General features: G+C 42.7%; 1 protein-coding gene across 1 annotated transcript in view; it reads right to left on the bottom strand.

Annotated features, from left to right (window-relative positions):
- Positions 1-16,818, bottom strand: part of PAN3 (poly(A) specific ribonuclease subunit PAN3) — a 168,373-nt gene that overhangs the window by 59,144 nt on the left and 92,411 nt on the right. The window lies entirely within an intron of this gene.

Raw genomic sequence — 16,818 nt, 5'->3', positions numbered from 1 at the left:
ACATTTGTTTTTTTTTTGCCGACTCTGTTGATAAGTGCACCTATGAGTAGAGTGGAGTGAGGAGGCAGCAGGCTGAGAAAAATGATGCCTGGATGGATAATAAGGCTGTAGTCAATAAGGAGAAGAATATTTTCATGACGGCTGTGTAGATGGAGCAGATTGTACTTTGGACACTGTCATCATACAATCAGTATGCTTCTTCATCTTTTTAGTAGCTTCCTGTATTCGGTGCCCGAAAAGATTGTCCCCTGTACATGGGATGTTTGACAGACAGCCTTGGACACTGGGCTTTAGATCAGAAACACAGAGCTATGCCTGCTTGTGCATAGTAACAGAAACTGTTGATGTTCTAGACCACTGTTCTTCAACCGCTGGTCCGCGGACCGATGTCGGTCCGCAGAAAATTCCTGCCGGTCTACAGAGGACCTGCGAGATCGACGTGGTTAAATTTCTTGTCGGGCATCTCTTCTCCTTTCCCTTCCAGGGCTGGCGTTAGGATCGGCTGCGGTCAACAAAAAAGAAACACAGAAGCCACGGGACTTTTCCTCTTGCCTGCATCGCTATAGGCTCTGCCGATCCTGATCTTGCCCCCCCTCTGAAGTGACTTCCTGTGTTTGAGGGGCAGGATTGAGACCGGCAGAGCTTATAGCGAATAGCAATGCAGGCAAGAGGAAAGGTCCCGCGGCTTCTGTCTTCATTCTAGCTGTCTGATTTAGGGACCACAATTGAAGGCAGGGCTGATAGCAATCGAGTTCGGGAGAGACATCCCTAAGCCCCATGGAATGGGTGGCTCCCCAGCCACTGCAGTTCAGCACTTGTCTGAGGCAAGTCCCAACGAGCAGGGGGGGGGCAGACAGCAGCATTATTGGGCTTAACTCTGAATGAAGAACAAGCCTTTCAAGTTGCTTCCAGCGTTCTGGGCAAGGGAACTGTAAGTAAACTGATGCGAGTTAAGAACCAGGCTGCTTCCAATTTAGTATCAGTTATGGTGAGACCAGCCATTGTGACACTGGAGTCACTCTGGGGTCAGCAGTCAAGGGAGGGAATAAGAGATGCTGGATTCCAACGTGTTGTGGGAAGGGGATGGTAGATCTGGTGTGTAGGGGGGGGGAATTGGTGTGACAGAAGGGAGATGGTGGATCCACTTGGGGGAGGATAGTTATTGGAACTAGGTGGGAGTTGGAAGAATAGGGACACAAAGACAGATGCTGGACCTTGCAGGGGGCAGAGAGACATGGAAAATGCTGAACAGGAGGGTGGAGTATGAAGACAGAAGTAAGATGTTGGACATGGGTAGAGGGAGTAGGGAGAAGAGGGGATATGCTGGACATGGTGAAGGGGGAATAGGGAGACAAGGAGAAGATGCTGACTAAGGAATGGAGGGAGTAGGGTGATATAAGGTATCTGCTGGATTAAGATGGTGAAAAGAGGGGAGGTACTGGAATACATTCAATATAAAATCATAACTGAGGCTTGTGCAGATGGGATCAGATGGTTTGCGGGGACTGAGCTTGCGGAGATGGGGCGGAAATGTGTTTTTTAAATTTCAGTCTTAGTAGTTTGCCGGTCCACAAAATAATTCTTTTATTTCTGCCAGTCCATGGGTATAAAAAGGTTGAAAAACACTGTTCTAGATGAGATGTTAAATGCATCAAAAGCAGACCTCACCATGTACTTTCCAGTTTAAAAAAAAATCTTTGGTAAGGCACTGGAAAGCTTCCTATTTGTCTGAAGGAAGGTATTGCTGGAAGTTTGGTAGTTGCTGAATTAAAGACTTTAAGATAAAAAGTCATATGGAAATTATAATTCAGTATACAGTTAATGAGCATGGATGATTGAAACACGTCTGCCAAATCTGTCCCAAGAATCTGCCTTCTCTCCCAGAGGGAGTGCTGGCACAAGAACGTGAACCATGAGCACGTTTCATTGCAGTTTCTACTACTAAAGACTGGTGAGGTAGTTCTGGTTTGTTAAAGGCAGGAATAGATTGAAGTCTAAATAGTATGTCTTACTTTCTAAGAGCTACTGGGACTGTGAGAGATTTTCCCAGTTTTTAAAGAGAGCTTCCTTCATTAAATTGTGCAGAGAAAGCTTTACGCAGTCCTTGGGCCATTTGACATAGTCCAATGCTTCCATTAGCTTTGCTCAAGGCTCCTGCTCAGATTCCATGAATAGGAAGAGCGAAACCCATTTTCCTGATGAACTTGTAAAGGACAGACTTTCAAGGTAGGGATCTTCTCCTAGGGAGAAGAGGTGAAGGATCCAATAGGATTCCATAAGACTCCTCAGCAGAGAAACACTGAGTTAGGTGACTTGCCCAGAGCCACAAGGAGCTAAGGTGGGAATCAAACCTGGATCTTCTTGTTTTCAAGGCACTGCACTAACTATTAGGCGTCTCCTCCCATACCACTTGAAGCACTCGATTAACATATTAGAGCATAAAATAGCACAAATGGGCTTAATCTATAATGCTTCCCCAACTTAATATATAATAATTCCACTCCTATATGGTGAACTGCACACACAGACAATTAATTCTGAAAGAATACAAGCAGAAAGATTTTGATTGTATACAAGGAATCATTATAATCCAATAAAAAGATGATATATAATTACTATTTTACCCTTTCTCTTATATTTTAATAGTTAATTAACAGAAATATCTCTAGAAAGCAAAATGGGCTTTCTACATGGTCAGACCACCGATTATGTAACTTCCAACTTAATTGGCAAGCAAGATGTTCCCTAACCAAATCCAAAAAGGCAAAAAGGAACAAGGATATGATAGCTAGTACAGGTTTGGTGAACCTAGTGGAATTCTGGTCACATTTTGACTTAACTTATAACCTAGATTTAGAGCCCTTTTCTGTAGACTCTTGGAACAACATGAGCACTCAGATACTAAACAAAATGGCCCCCATCAAATTAAGAAAAAAAGAGAAACAAAAATCTAGAAGGCTGGTTTGACAACGAGTTAGGAACGTTGAAACGGGAGCTACGAAAACTGGAAAGACAATGGCTGAAATCTGGAGATTGAAAAGGGAGGATGAACTGGAGACTAAAGCTAAAAGAATACAAAAAACTTATAATAATTAAGCGCACAAATTTTTATGCCCAAAAAATCGGCTCGCTTAACATCAACACCAGAAACCTTTTCAACCTACTTAACAATCTCTGTGACGCACAGGCCTTTTCCCACATTACTTCAGACCCCCCCCCCCCATCAGCTGATGCGCTGGCGGAGTACTTTAACAACAAAATCATTAATTTGAAATCCAAACTTCCAGTCCCCAATTCCAATCATCTGAACTACCCAGTGGCACAATACAAAGATGAACCTAGGATAGACATGTCCTGAAATAATTTCATCATCCCTACCTGGGACCAATTCTGAAAACTTTATACAAAATATGCCGAATCCCACTGCAAACTAGACTGCTGCCCTCCCAATATTATGAAAGTCGCCCCTGTCACCTTCAAAGCCAAATTATATAACTGGATTTCCACTCTATTACTGACTGGTACATTTCCCGAGGATTTAGGTCAGATCCTGATCACTCCAATCATAAAAAATCCAAAAGAATCCAACAAGCTGCCATCAAACTACAGACCTATAGCAAGCATCCCCCTATTTGTAAAGCTGATGGAAGGCCTAGTTAACCAGAACTTAGTAAAGCACTTGGATAACTTCAGCATACTACAAGAGAATCAGCCAGGTTTCCGCTCAGGTTTTAGCACTGAAACAGTTATAGCCTCTCTACTAGATCTCCTTCACAATTTTTTCAGCCAAGGTTCTAGTGCACTAGTCCTACAACTAGATCTAAGCAGTGCCTTTGACTTAGTCGACCACGACATTCTAATTGACTGTTTGGAGTCAATCGATCTTGCTGGCAAAGTGTTAAATTGGTTCCAAGGTTTCCTGAGTAAACGATCTTACCAAGTCCATAGTAATAACAAACAATCCTGTAGATGGACAAACATATCCGCAGGGCTCCCCTTTATCCCCTACCCTGTTTAACATCTACCTTGCCCCATTGGGAAATCTACTGCAAAGCTTAAATGTCAAATTCTACATCTACGCAGATATCACCATAGTTCTTCCCCTCACAAACCTAACTTCTGAGACAAAGAATCACCTGGCATTCGTCCTAAAACAAACTGAATTATGGATGACAGAATTCAAACTGAAACTTAACTCAGAACTCAGATAAAACCAAGTTTTTTCTGGCAAGCCCAAATGATAAAATCAAAGATTCTAAAATTTCTTTGAACGGTCAGGACTTCCCTATTGTCGATTCCATAAAAATTCTAGGAGTGACTCTCGACCGATACCTTACTTTAGATGCTCACACGAATCTACTGACCAGAAAATGCTTCTCAACATTATGGAAGCCAAGAACCATCAAAAAATACTTTGATGCAGCATCATTCCCTCTACTAGTACAATCTTCTATTCTAAGCATGCTGGATTATTGCAACATTATCTACTTGGGATCTTTCAAGAAAATCCTTCAAAAACTCTGAATTATTCAAAATTCGGCAGTACGTCTGATTTTCGGTTTAAAAAAATGGGTACACATAAGTCCCTATTATCAAAAACTGCACTGGCTGCCCCTCAAGGCTAGAGTATTATTTAAATTCTCTTGTCTCTGTTTCAAATCAATCTTTGGTTTGGCCCCTATGTACCTGGTCTCCCACTTCAATTTGGATTGCACTATTAGGCCCACAAGTAAATTCCACATATTTACACACCCAACAATAAAAGGCCTGCCATTACAAAAGATTTCTGGACAGAACTCTAGCCTTCCAGGCAGGTAAACTGAATGTTTGGCTGGGTAACATTATCATGTTCTCCTCTTCCTATCTAGGTTTTAGAAAATTAGTAAAAATGAAACTGTTCAACTGATTTGTCACCTAAGAATATGTTGTTCATTATCTCTCAAATTCTGTATACTCAATTCATTGCTTCTACACTATAACTATGTCGCTGACTGTCCAGCTTCTCTTATTGTAACCCGCCTCGAACTACCATGGCTTTTTGGCAGTATATATGAAATAAATTATTATTATTACTACTATTATTACATGGACCAATCAAATGAATGAAGTTATAATCCAACCCTCATGCCCTTATGACTATGCTTAAATCAATTTTTTTCTAACCAGTAAATCAATCACTTATAAAGCCAAAAGAAGTTATCTTCAGAGGAGAAAAGCATCAAGAAGAAAAGTTTTCCAGCCAGATTACAGATGTCGAGCACAGGTTCATTTGGGGAAACCACTAATCTTCAAAAACAGTGAGTGGCAGTATCAAAGAAAAATGTAAACTTAAAAAATGCAAAAATAACAACCCCAAAGACAGACTGAGGAACAAAAAAATCTTCTGAAACAAAAACTAGTTGGGTTTCCTGGAAACTTCTGAAATATTCTCTGCATTAGTCTAAACATAAGAACATAAGAATTGCCGCTGCTGGGTCAGACTAGTGATCCATCGTGCCCAGCAGTCTGCTCCCACGATGGCCCTTAGGTCAAAGATCAGTGCCCTGAGTCTAGCCTTACCTGCCTACGTTCTGGTTGAGCAGGAACTTGTCTAATTTTGTCTTGAATCCCTGGAGGGTGAAGAAGAACTTCCTTATGTTTGAACTTCGTTATGTTAACTTTAGAGAGTGCCCTCTCGTTCTCCCTACCTTGGAGAGGGTGAACAACCTATCTTTATCAACTAAGTCTATTCCCTTCATTATCTTGAATGTTTCGATCATGTTCTCTCTCAGTCTCCTCTTTTCAAGGGTGAAGAAGCCCAGTTTCTCTAATCTCTCACTGTACAGCAACTCCTGCTTGTGTGATTCCCTTAAACCAGAAAAGGTTATATCTGTTTAATCTTATATCAAAAAGACATTAAAATCTTCTTTAAAATACATTCCACCAAACCTACCACTATATTAAGGTAGGCAAATAGGTTAATTTAGTAATCTGAACTGTGAAGAAATTAGGAAGTAAGAATTTGTACACAACTGCCCAGAACAAAAATAGTATGCCTACATTCACCTGTTGCAGTAAGCTAGCCTGTGAAGGCAAAACTTTATTACCACATCCTGTTCAACAAAATTCTAGGATGGAGTCTTATATGACCTGACAAAGTGAAAAAAAGTTATTGACCACATTGCTTTACCAAAAGGTGGCAGGCGAACAGCTTTGCAACCACAATATTCCTCTTGCAACTGTCAAAACAGTTACTACACTGAAAAAGGGTTGCATACAAATAATTCTTTGACAGTCCATTTTATGATGTTTCCTTTTCCATTAGTCTACAAGAATTTATAATCTTAAACTCCAATTCTTCCATTATTCTCTATTTCCCTGGAATATCATCTGATAGCACAAACACAAAGAGGATCAGAAGAAGTGTCACAGGGCGGTGAGGGATGCTAAAAAGGACTATGAGGAGAAGATAGCGCAGGAGACCAAAAAAACTTCAAGCCCTTCTTTAGGTACGTGAAAGGGAGAAACCCCGCAAAAGAAGCAGTGGGACCGCTGGACGACCAGGGAAGGAAAGGGTACATCAAGGAAGACAAACAAATTGCAGACAGACTAAATTCCTTCTTTGCATCTGTCTTTACAAAGGAGGACACTGCAACAATTCCAGAAGCAGTGAAAGTGTTCAAAGGAGTAACAGAGGACAGCCTCACCACAGTGGAAGTGGACTTGGACCAGATTTACTGCCAGATCGACAAACTCAAAAGTGACAAATCTCCTGGACTAGACGGAATTCATCCGAGAGTCTTGAAAGAGATAAAAGTGGCAATCAGAGAACTATTGCAAAAACTTATCAACCTGTCCATCAAAACAGGACAGATACCGGATGACTGGAAGATAGCGAATGTCACGCCGATGTTTAAAAAAGGGTTGAGAGGAGTGCTAGGCAACTATAGACCTGTAAGTCTCACGTCAGTCCCTGGGAAGATGGTTGAGGCGCTGATCAAGGATAGCATAATCCGGCACTTACACACACACGATCTGATGAGAGCCAGCCAACATGGATTCAGGAAAGGGAAGTCATGTTTGACTAACCTACTTCAATTTTTGAGACAGTGAACAGACAAATTGATAATGGAGAACCGGTGGATATTATATAATTGGATTTTCAGAAAGCGTTCGACAAGATTCCACATATAAGGCTTCTCAGGAAACTGCAAGGTCATGGAATAGAAGGAGATATACTAAGATGGATAAGCAAATGGCTGGAGAACAGAAGGCAGAGAGTGGACATAAATGGGAAGTTCTCAGACTGGGAGAATGTGACTAGCGGTGTGCCTCAGGGCTCGGTACTTGGGCCCATCTTATTTAATATTTTCATCAATGACCTAGAGGATGGAACATCCAGTGAGATCATCAAGTTTGCAGATGACACAAAACTATGCCGGGCAATCAAATCGCAGAAGGACAGTGAGGAACTCCAGAGCAACTTGAGTCGATTGGAGAAATGGGCGGACAAATGGCAGATGAAGTTTAATGTGGAAAAATGCAAAGTGATGCACTTAGACAGAAAGAATAAGGAACACAAGTATAGTATGTCAGGTGGAACTCTGGGAAAAACCGAACAGGAAAAGGACCTGGGTGTACTAATTGATAGGACTCTGAAATCGTCGGTGCAATGCGCGGCGGCAGCAAAGAACGCAAATAGAATGCTAGGCATGATAAAAGAAGGGAATCACGAGTAGATCAGAGAAAGTAATAATGCCGCTTTATAGAGCGAAAGTCAGACCACACTTGGAATACTGCGTCCAGCATTGGTCTCCATACCTAAAGAAGGATATAAAAATTAGAGAATGACACGGTGGTGGGTTACCCGCGGCTAGCCGCATTTAGCCGCGGGTAGCCCACCGAAACGGGGAAGAAAAAATTAGTGGCCTCTGTGGGATGGGGACAAGGCCATTCACTGCCCCGTGGAGCGGTGAATGGACTTGTCCCCGCAATGAGGCAATCAAGATCGTGCGGTCCCTGCCATCTCCCTCCCTCCTCCTTACCGCTGGTTGAATTTCTGCCGGTCCACGCAAAAAAAAAAAAAAAATGCCTCCTTTCTTTTCCCCCGCCATGCTCATGCTGCAGCTACTAAAGCCGACAGGAAGTCTTTCCGACGTCAATTCTGACGTCGGAGAGGACGTTCTAGGCCAGCCAATCGCTGCCTGGCTGGCCCAGAACGTCCTCTCCGATTTCAGAATTGAGTCGGAAAGACTTCTTGTCGGCTTTAGTAGCTGCAACATGAGCATGGCGGTAAGAGCAGGGGAAAAGGAAGGAGGCTTTTTTTTTTTTTTTTTTTGAGCGGCAGGGAGGCAGCAGGTTGGCTTTGGCTAGGGAGGGAGAAAGGTAGGCAGGATTCGGGGGTGGGGGTGGGACAAAGTGTAGAAGGCAGTGAGAGGGACATAGGAAGGAGGCACTAGAGGCACTAAAGACATGGGAAGGAGGCACTGGAGGCACTAAAGACAGGAAGGGGCACTAAGGACATGGGAAGGAGGCACTGGGGGCACTAAAGACAGGAAAGTGCACTAAGGACATGGGAAGGAGGCACTGGGGGCACTAAAGACAGGAAGGGGCACTAAGGACATGGGAAGGAGGCACTGGGGGCACTAAAGACATGGGAAGGAGGCACCGGGGGCACTAAGGACATAGGAAGGAAAGAGGGAGGGAATAGAAAAGGACAATTATTGGGCCTGAGTGCAGAAAGAAAGAAATGAAAGAAAGGATACACAGACAGAAGGAAACGCAACCCGAGACTCGTGAAATCAATCACCAGACAGCAAAGGTAGGAAAAATGATTTTATTTTCAATTTAGTGATCAAAATGTGTCAGTTTTGAGAAGTTATATCTGCTGTCTATATTTTGCACTATATTTGTCTATTTTTCTATAGTTACTGAGGTGACCGAGCTTGCGGAGATGGGGCGGAAACAGGGTTTTAAAATTTTAGTCCTAGTAGTTTGCCGGTCCACAAAATAATTCTTTTATTTCTACCATTTCACCAGTTGTAAAAAGGTTGAAAAACACTGATGTAGAGTATGCCAGCTTTCTTTTTCGCCCAGCTGTACGCGTTCAAAAAGTCGCGCTTGCGCGGCTGCTCGAGTTGATCAATCTTCTCCTCTTTTACAACTTCCTGTTTCCAGTTGCATCAGAGGAGAATATTGAACAAATGAGCACCTGCACGTGCGGCTGGGTGAAAAAGAAAGCCGGCATTCTCTACATCTAAGGTGAGATGGAGGGAGGGAGATGGCAGAACACTGCAATCGGTCGGGTGTCTGTGTTTTTGTATCACTGCCTGCCTGCGCTCACGTTCCAGATCCACCTGCATTTTTAGTGTGCACAATTGACCTCATTTGAGCTATAGGTGAACATGGGGGACAAGTCATTGCAAGGGAGGACAAGTCAATTGATTTATTTTATGTTCTGTTTTTACTACAGGGCAGAGGCACTGAAACAGATTCTCAGTGCAGTAGTAGTAGTAGTGGTGGCAGGATTCTCTTCTGTCTTCATGGTGTTTCGTAGTACTGAGGCTTATATGGATGCTGCGGGGACGGTGACGGGGCGGTGAATGGGATGGCAGTGGCAGTGACGGGGCGGTGAAAGGGATGGCGGTGAAGGGAACGGCGGTGACAGGGCGGTGCAGAGGATGGTGGGCTGGGGACGGTGCAGTGACGGGGACAGATTTTTTCCCCGTGTCATTCTCTAATAAAAATGCTGGAGAGGGTGCAGAGACGAGCAACGAAGCTAATAAAAGGTATGGAGAACTTGGAATATGAGGAACAACTTAAGAGACTGGGATTGTTCTCCCTTGAGAAGAGGAGATTGCTAGGGGATATGATAGAGACTTTCAAAATACTGAAAGGAATCGACAAAATAGAGCAGGAAAAAAAATATTTACAATGTCCAATGTGACACGGACAAGAGAACATGGACTGAAGCTAAGGGGGAACAAGTTCAGGACAAATATCAGGAAATTCTGCTTCACGCAACGAGTGGTGGACACCTGGAATGCTCTCCCAGAAGAGGTAATTGAGGAATCCACCGTTCTAGGATTTAAGGGTAAGCTAGATGTACATATCCTTATGAGTGGCATAAAGTGATACGGGTAAGGGTAAACTAGATGCACATCTCCTTATGAGAAGCTTAGAGTGATATGGGGACTAAAACTATGCCAGGGTACACCTGGCGGGGCCTCCGCGTGTGCGGATCGCCGGACTTGATGGACCTAGGGTCTGATCCGGAGATGGCAATTCTTATGTTCTTATGTCTGTTTTATAGGTGACCACATAAAACAGGGGGGGGGAGGAATGTACAGGAGGTAGAAAAAAAAAAAATCTTCAAAATAGTCAAGTTGATGTTTATAAAATGGGTCATTTTATAAAGTTTTTTTTAGCGTATATGGATACACATATGCATAATATGCATTTTATAAAATACAGATTAGTTTAAATGTATGTGCCTTGTCAATAATACAAGTACCATATACATACTCGATTATAAACCAGGATTTTGGGGCCCAAAAACTGGCCCATAAATGGGGGTCCCAGTTTATATTCGGGCCAGCACCCACCCCCACCCCTCCCAGACTTATTGCAGGCCTCCACTGGGCCGCCAGGCTCTGCACCCTGTCCCCCTCCCTGCCCATCGCATCTCCTCTGCCGCTGGAATCCCTGGTGGTCCAGAGGTGTAGCATGAAGAAGTGAGCTTTCTGCGCTCCTGCCCTGCTGCTAATCTGGTCGGTTGCTGCTGCGAATTCCAACTTCAGCCACTGAGTGGTAACGAAAAGCATGCTTTGGCGCTGCTGCTCGACACCGAGCAGCTTCCTGAATGGCTCCCACAAATTCTCACAAGAATTTTTGGGAGCCATTCAGGAAGCCGCTTAGTGCCAAGCAGTAGCACCAAAGTGCACTCCTGCTCGGTATCACTCATCTGCTGTGTCCAACATTCCTCCCTCTTGCATTCCTTTCACTATGTCAAACATTCCTTCCTCTTGTATCCCTTTCAATCTGTCCTACTGTTCCCTTTCCACCACATTTCTGCCTCTCATCTGTACCTCACTCCCTCCCTATGACCAAAAATTCTCCTTTCTTCCATTCCCTGTATACACAACCATCTCTTTTTCCTTCTCACTGACACACCCATGCCCAATTCTCCCTTTCTATTCCCTCCCCCACCTCAGCATATCTTTCCCTCCCTTCCTCCATCTTCTCTCCTAAGTTCATGCCTTGTGTCCAAAAATGCACTCCCTCCCTTCCCCCCTTCTGTGTCCCGTGTTGCTTCCCACGCATCTCTCCCTGCACTCCACAGCCCACTCCTCCCAGCCAGCATCCCTCCCCCTTTCCTGGTCTGCTCCATCCCTCTTTCCTTCCCATCTCTCCACCTATGTTATCTCCGTCCCCAACGCTCGCAACGAGATCCGCCCAAACTCCACCCAAGCACTTCTTCTGGCGACGCGACTTCCTGTTTCCAGCGGAGCAGGGAAGGGCTCCGCTCCAGCACAATCGCTGCGACCGCCAGAGCGAGGGGGACAGAGAGCAGTGCCCAGGTAACGCGGCCAAAGGAGGAATGGAGTGGGAACGCAATAGGCCTCTTCACTGCACCCACTGGATAGGGGAGGGAAGGACTGGAGATCCGACTTGCTCGCCTGCATACTGCATGTGACTGACACAAAGCCTTCCCTCTGACGTCAGGGGAAGACTTTCTGTCGGCTATGTGTGCGTGCTGCAGGCAGGAAAGACGAGACTCTCGGCTCGAGCTGCCTTCAACTCCACGGGATCCCCACGACCAAGGGGGCATTTCCCACGGGATCCCCGCGACCAAAGGGGGAACCCGCGAGATTCCCGTCATCCAAGTTCTCATGCAGCTCTCTACTACAGAGCGCCCCACAGAAAATGAAAAACAAGTCTTTCTAGCAAGTCCAACTAATAAAATTACAGAGATTTCTCTGAGACTGAATGGATTGGATTATCCAATAGATACCACTATTAAAATACTAAATGTCACCTTGGATTGTTTTCTAATTTTTGAAGCCCAAATTGACTCCTTAGTTAAAAAAATGCATTTTCACACTATGGAAATTCCACATTATTAAAAAATATTTTGACTTCTTATTCTTCAGATTGTTAGTTCAGTCCCTGGTCCTAAGTACCTTAGACTATTAACATTGTTTACCTGGAATCCTACAAGAAAACTATCAAGAGACTAAATATTATTCAGAATGCGGAAGTACGCATGATTTTTGGCTTGAAAAAATCTGATCTTGTTATAAAAAATTACATTGGTTACCTATGGAAGCCAGAATCATTTTCAAATTCACCTGTTTTATGTTTTAAAACACTGATAGGCACTGCTCCAAACTATCTCCTAAATTACCAGTCGTACACATAAGATCTATTTAAAATGCGATTATTTATCTGTGAACCAAAACATTTGTAAAAGTCTTGTCATATTCTATGCATGTTATTGCTGTAATGCTGCCTAGATATAGGCGGTTGATAAATTTTTTAAATAAATAAGAACATAAGAATAGCTTTATTGGGTCAGACCAATGGTCCATTAAGCCCAGTAGCTCGTTCTCACAGTGGCCAATCCAGGTCACCAGTACATGGCCAAAATCCAAGGAGTAGCAATATTCCATGCTAACGATCCAGGGCAAGCAGGCGAGGCTGGGCACGATAGATCACTGGTCTGACCCAGCAGCGGCAGTTCTTATGTTCCCCATGTCCTTCTCAATAAGAGACTATGGACTTTTCCTCCAAGAAATTGTCCAAACCTTTCTTAAAACCAGCTACACTATCTGCTCTTACCACAACCTCTGGCAACACGTTCCAGAGCCTAATTATTCTCTGAGTGAAAATAAATTTCCTTCTATTGGTTTTAAAAGTATTTCCCTGTAACTTCGAGTGTCTCCTAGTCTTTGGAATTTTTGACGGAACTTATTTGTTTACTTTTCCAACCTTGAAAGGTTATCTGTAAGAGATTTCTGGATAGGACCTTATCCTTTCAAGCAGGTAAATGGAACAATGTCTAAGTGATCTTATTCCAAATGCTTTCTCTTATCAAACCTTCAGATCAGTAAAAACCTACCTATTTGACAAAATTGCTTAATCTCATAATCTTGATGTATTAATCTGAATATGTTTGATGTAACTTCACTTTGTGTGTGCAGTTTCTTTTTGCTGTGAACCGCTTTGGACTGTTATGATACTGCGGTATACAAAAAAAAAGTTGTTGTTATTATTATCAGCCCTCAACCAGAGAGTACAATCTTTCCCCGGTATATGAATCGATACACCCTCCATAATTGACACACACCATTGACACCAACTGTATATCTGGCGACACACTAAAGAGGGAACAACTTCCATATAATCAAATCGTTATTAGAGAACATCTGTCCTGTAGTGCACCCTCTCTGTCCTGTAGTGCGCTCACTAAAATGAGCTTTTAGGATCTGAAAAACAATTACAAATTGTCAGTACTTGCCAATATTTAAAAAAAATAAGGTGGTCACCTGCTTGCTCATAGCATCATGTGACATAACAGCTACTAAACGCTCCTCTTCAACAGATTGTTTATACTGCAACAAAAGTTCCCGCTGAGCAAATTTACCTTTCAAATGTGTCTTACGCACAACTGCTTTAGGGTACCCTCTCTCGAAAAATTGCTGAGTCAGTCTAGCTGCCTGTATCTCATAATCTTCCATAGTTGAACAAATGTGCTGAATGTGCAAAAACTGACTGATAGAAAGACTAATTCTTAGGTGGAAAGATTTAAAATGCAACAGCCTTAATGATACAGTGAAGAACTCAAAACATTACCCCAATGAAATTCTATATATTCTGAGTATTAAAATATTGTTGAAACAATCATTGAATGATTGAAACCAAGACAGATGATGAGGCAAGCGAGTCATGGAGTGTTATTCTTCATGTGAAATTTGTCATACAGAGGTCTCATGCCCGATTAAAAAAAAAATTCTTGATACAGCGTTGGGATTTTCTAATATTGCAGTCCATCTTTACCGCCACTATTGATCCCTTCTAATTTGATTAAGCACATCCTGTGTCAGTTCCTTTTTGTGCCTTAGACACTAACACATGCCTAACACAGCTTAGTAAAAGGGCCCCTAAGTTAATGAGCACTTGAAGCCATAGCCTAATGAGATACCACAAAAAGTACAGGAACAAAAGTGTACTTAAGTGAGACTAAAGCACTTAAACCCAGTCTTAAGAGACTGATGCATTATCAATATGATGTTAATCTACAAGTACTTCAAAGCACTAATTGATTTAAAAGAAAAAAAATGTACAAAGCACTTTCTAGGTACCAGTTGTAAATGCAACATGAGATAATGGGGAAATTGTGCTAAGGCTATCTAAAAGGCACAGATGTGCTGAGGCAATAAGGATAGGAATAATAAAGATAGAGAAAAAAATTGAAGAAATAAAAAAATTGAAATTAACTAACAGATAAATGAATAGCAGAATGCTCTTCCCTGGGCTGCCAATGAACAGAAACTTATGGTTGGAGTAAATGGATAGCAGCTGTACACAGGGAATAGATCTACATTCTAAATCTTCAAGATTATGAAGATCTGTGGATGGCACATAATAAAATTATGTGACCTATGTGAATCTACTATAATAAAAAAGTATATATCCTCCCTTTGGAGAATGTTTATTTTTAAAAGACAAAAAGGAACACATTAGGGTGAACAGCTTTATCACTCATTTAAAAGATAATTAAACACTGTGGCATGACAGATCTCCCACACTTTTCAACCTATACATAGCCTCCCTAAGCTCCTACCTAGACGAACTAGGCAATACCTCCTATAGTTACACAGATGGCATCACCATACTTCTCCCCTTCGACCAACCAGCGCCCTCCATGGTAGGCACAATACACAGAACACTCGAAACAGTAGCAACATGGATGAAAGAACACAAACTAAAGCTTAACCTTGACAAAACAAACTTCATCCTCCTAGAAAACAGCAAAACCCCAACCTTGACTAACCTAGTAATTAACTCGATCTCATACCCCATTCAACCCATGCTAAAACTCCTTGGAGTGCTGATAGACAGAGGCTGTACCATGCAACCACAAATCAACAAAATAATAAAAACATCATTTCCAACTATGAGAAACCTAAGACAAGATTGAAAATTCTTCAACGGAAAACAATTCCAACTCGTGGTTCAATCACTAATCCTAAGCCTAATAGACTACTGCAACATACTATATCTCCCCTGCAACCACAATAAAACAACTACAAACAATACAAAACACAGTCCTATGACTCATCTATTCGCTGAAAAAATACGATCACATCACAGAGGCATACCACAACTCACACTGGCTCCCAATACAAGCAAGAGTACACTTCAAATTCCACTGTCTACTATTTAAAGCTATAAACGGAGACAGCCCAACCTACTGGAACAATTGACTAATTCAATCCACTTCAACCAGACACAGGAGAACCCACAGAATATTCACACACCCGCCAACCAAAAACGTCAAATGAAGGAAACTGTATGACAACTTACTGGCCAGCAGAGCAGCGAAACTGGACAGACAACTCGCCAATCTGCTGATTTCTATCACAAACTACAAAACCTTCAAAAAAGAAACAAAAACCCTACTCTTCAAAAAATACATAAAACCAATATAACACAACCAAACATGCCCCAAACTCCTCCTGCAATGCTATTTACTCTTTAGCAAATTAGAAAATGTTCAAACTATTCCTTAAGTACTTATTATCTTAACAATTCTTATGTAATCCGCCTTAAACCGCAAAGTAAAGGCGGAATAGAAATCACTAATGTAATGTATTTTAATATTCAAACTCTTTATGTATATAAATGTGTTCCATTTTTGCTTACACTCTATTTATGAAGATGTTTTGTCATATTATTGTACTAATATTGTAAGTAGCATACTATGGCATACTATACACTTATTTAAATACTAGTCTTTAAACCCGTTACATTAACGGGTGCTAGAATAGATGTGTCTGTCTGTCTGTGTTTCTTTATCTCTCTCTCCTTGGCCGCTGTCTGTGTCCTTCTGTCTTCCCCCCCCCCCCGAGCAAAGCTGTCTGCCCCCAGCACATACCTCCCCCCAAAGCAGCCCCCTTTCCCTCTCCCAAGGCGATCAATTCTTACCCTCCCTCCATTCCGGCGTCTTCTGGCCTGCTCCTCTTCAAAGCAGCCTGCGATCGTGGTGGCCGGCTTTAGCGAACCTCGCAGGCCGCTCAACAACTCGGTAGCACGTTCCCTCTGATGCGATCCTGTGCATCAGAGGGAACGTGCTACTGAGGTTGGAGAGCGGCCTGCGAGGTTCTTTAAAGCTGGCCATGATCGCAGGCTGCTCTGAAGAGGAGGATCAGAGGTGGCAGCGGTGAGCGAGGGCGGGAGGTGTGTTCTCTGCTGAGGACGCGGGAAGGGAGAGAGCTTGCCTGCGCTTCCAGTTGGTGAGTGAGGGTGGGAGGAGGAGAGTGGCCAGAATGTTCCCTGCCGCCGGGTTCTAAAATGGAACACGGCCACGGATCACACACCACAGCGGCAGGGATCACGATGTTTTAACAGCGCATGCGCCGGTAAGCATTTATTATACAGGATTTCTATTGCTGTAATTATCTATTGCTGCATACCAACTTGGATGGATTTCTTCAAAAAGGCAGTACATAAATCCTAATAAACAAACAAAATACATTGGGATACTATATGTAAATACAGCAAATGTTAATATCTTCCTTTCCTCAATAGGCAGTCAGTCATTCTAGACTTCCAATT

This window comes from Geotrypetes seraphini, chromosome 6 (assembly GCF_902459505.1).
Source record: "Geotrypetes seraphini chromosome 6, aGeoSer1.1, whole genome shotgun sequence".
In the NCBI taxonomy this organism is placed as follows: Eukaryota; Metazoa; Chordata; class Amphibia; order Gymnophiona; family Dermophiidae; genus Geotrypetes; species Geotrypetes seraphini.
The sequence above is the reverse complement of the archived record's forward strand: the minus strand, read 5'-3'. Positions and strand labels throughout refer to the sequence as shown.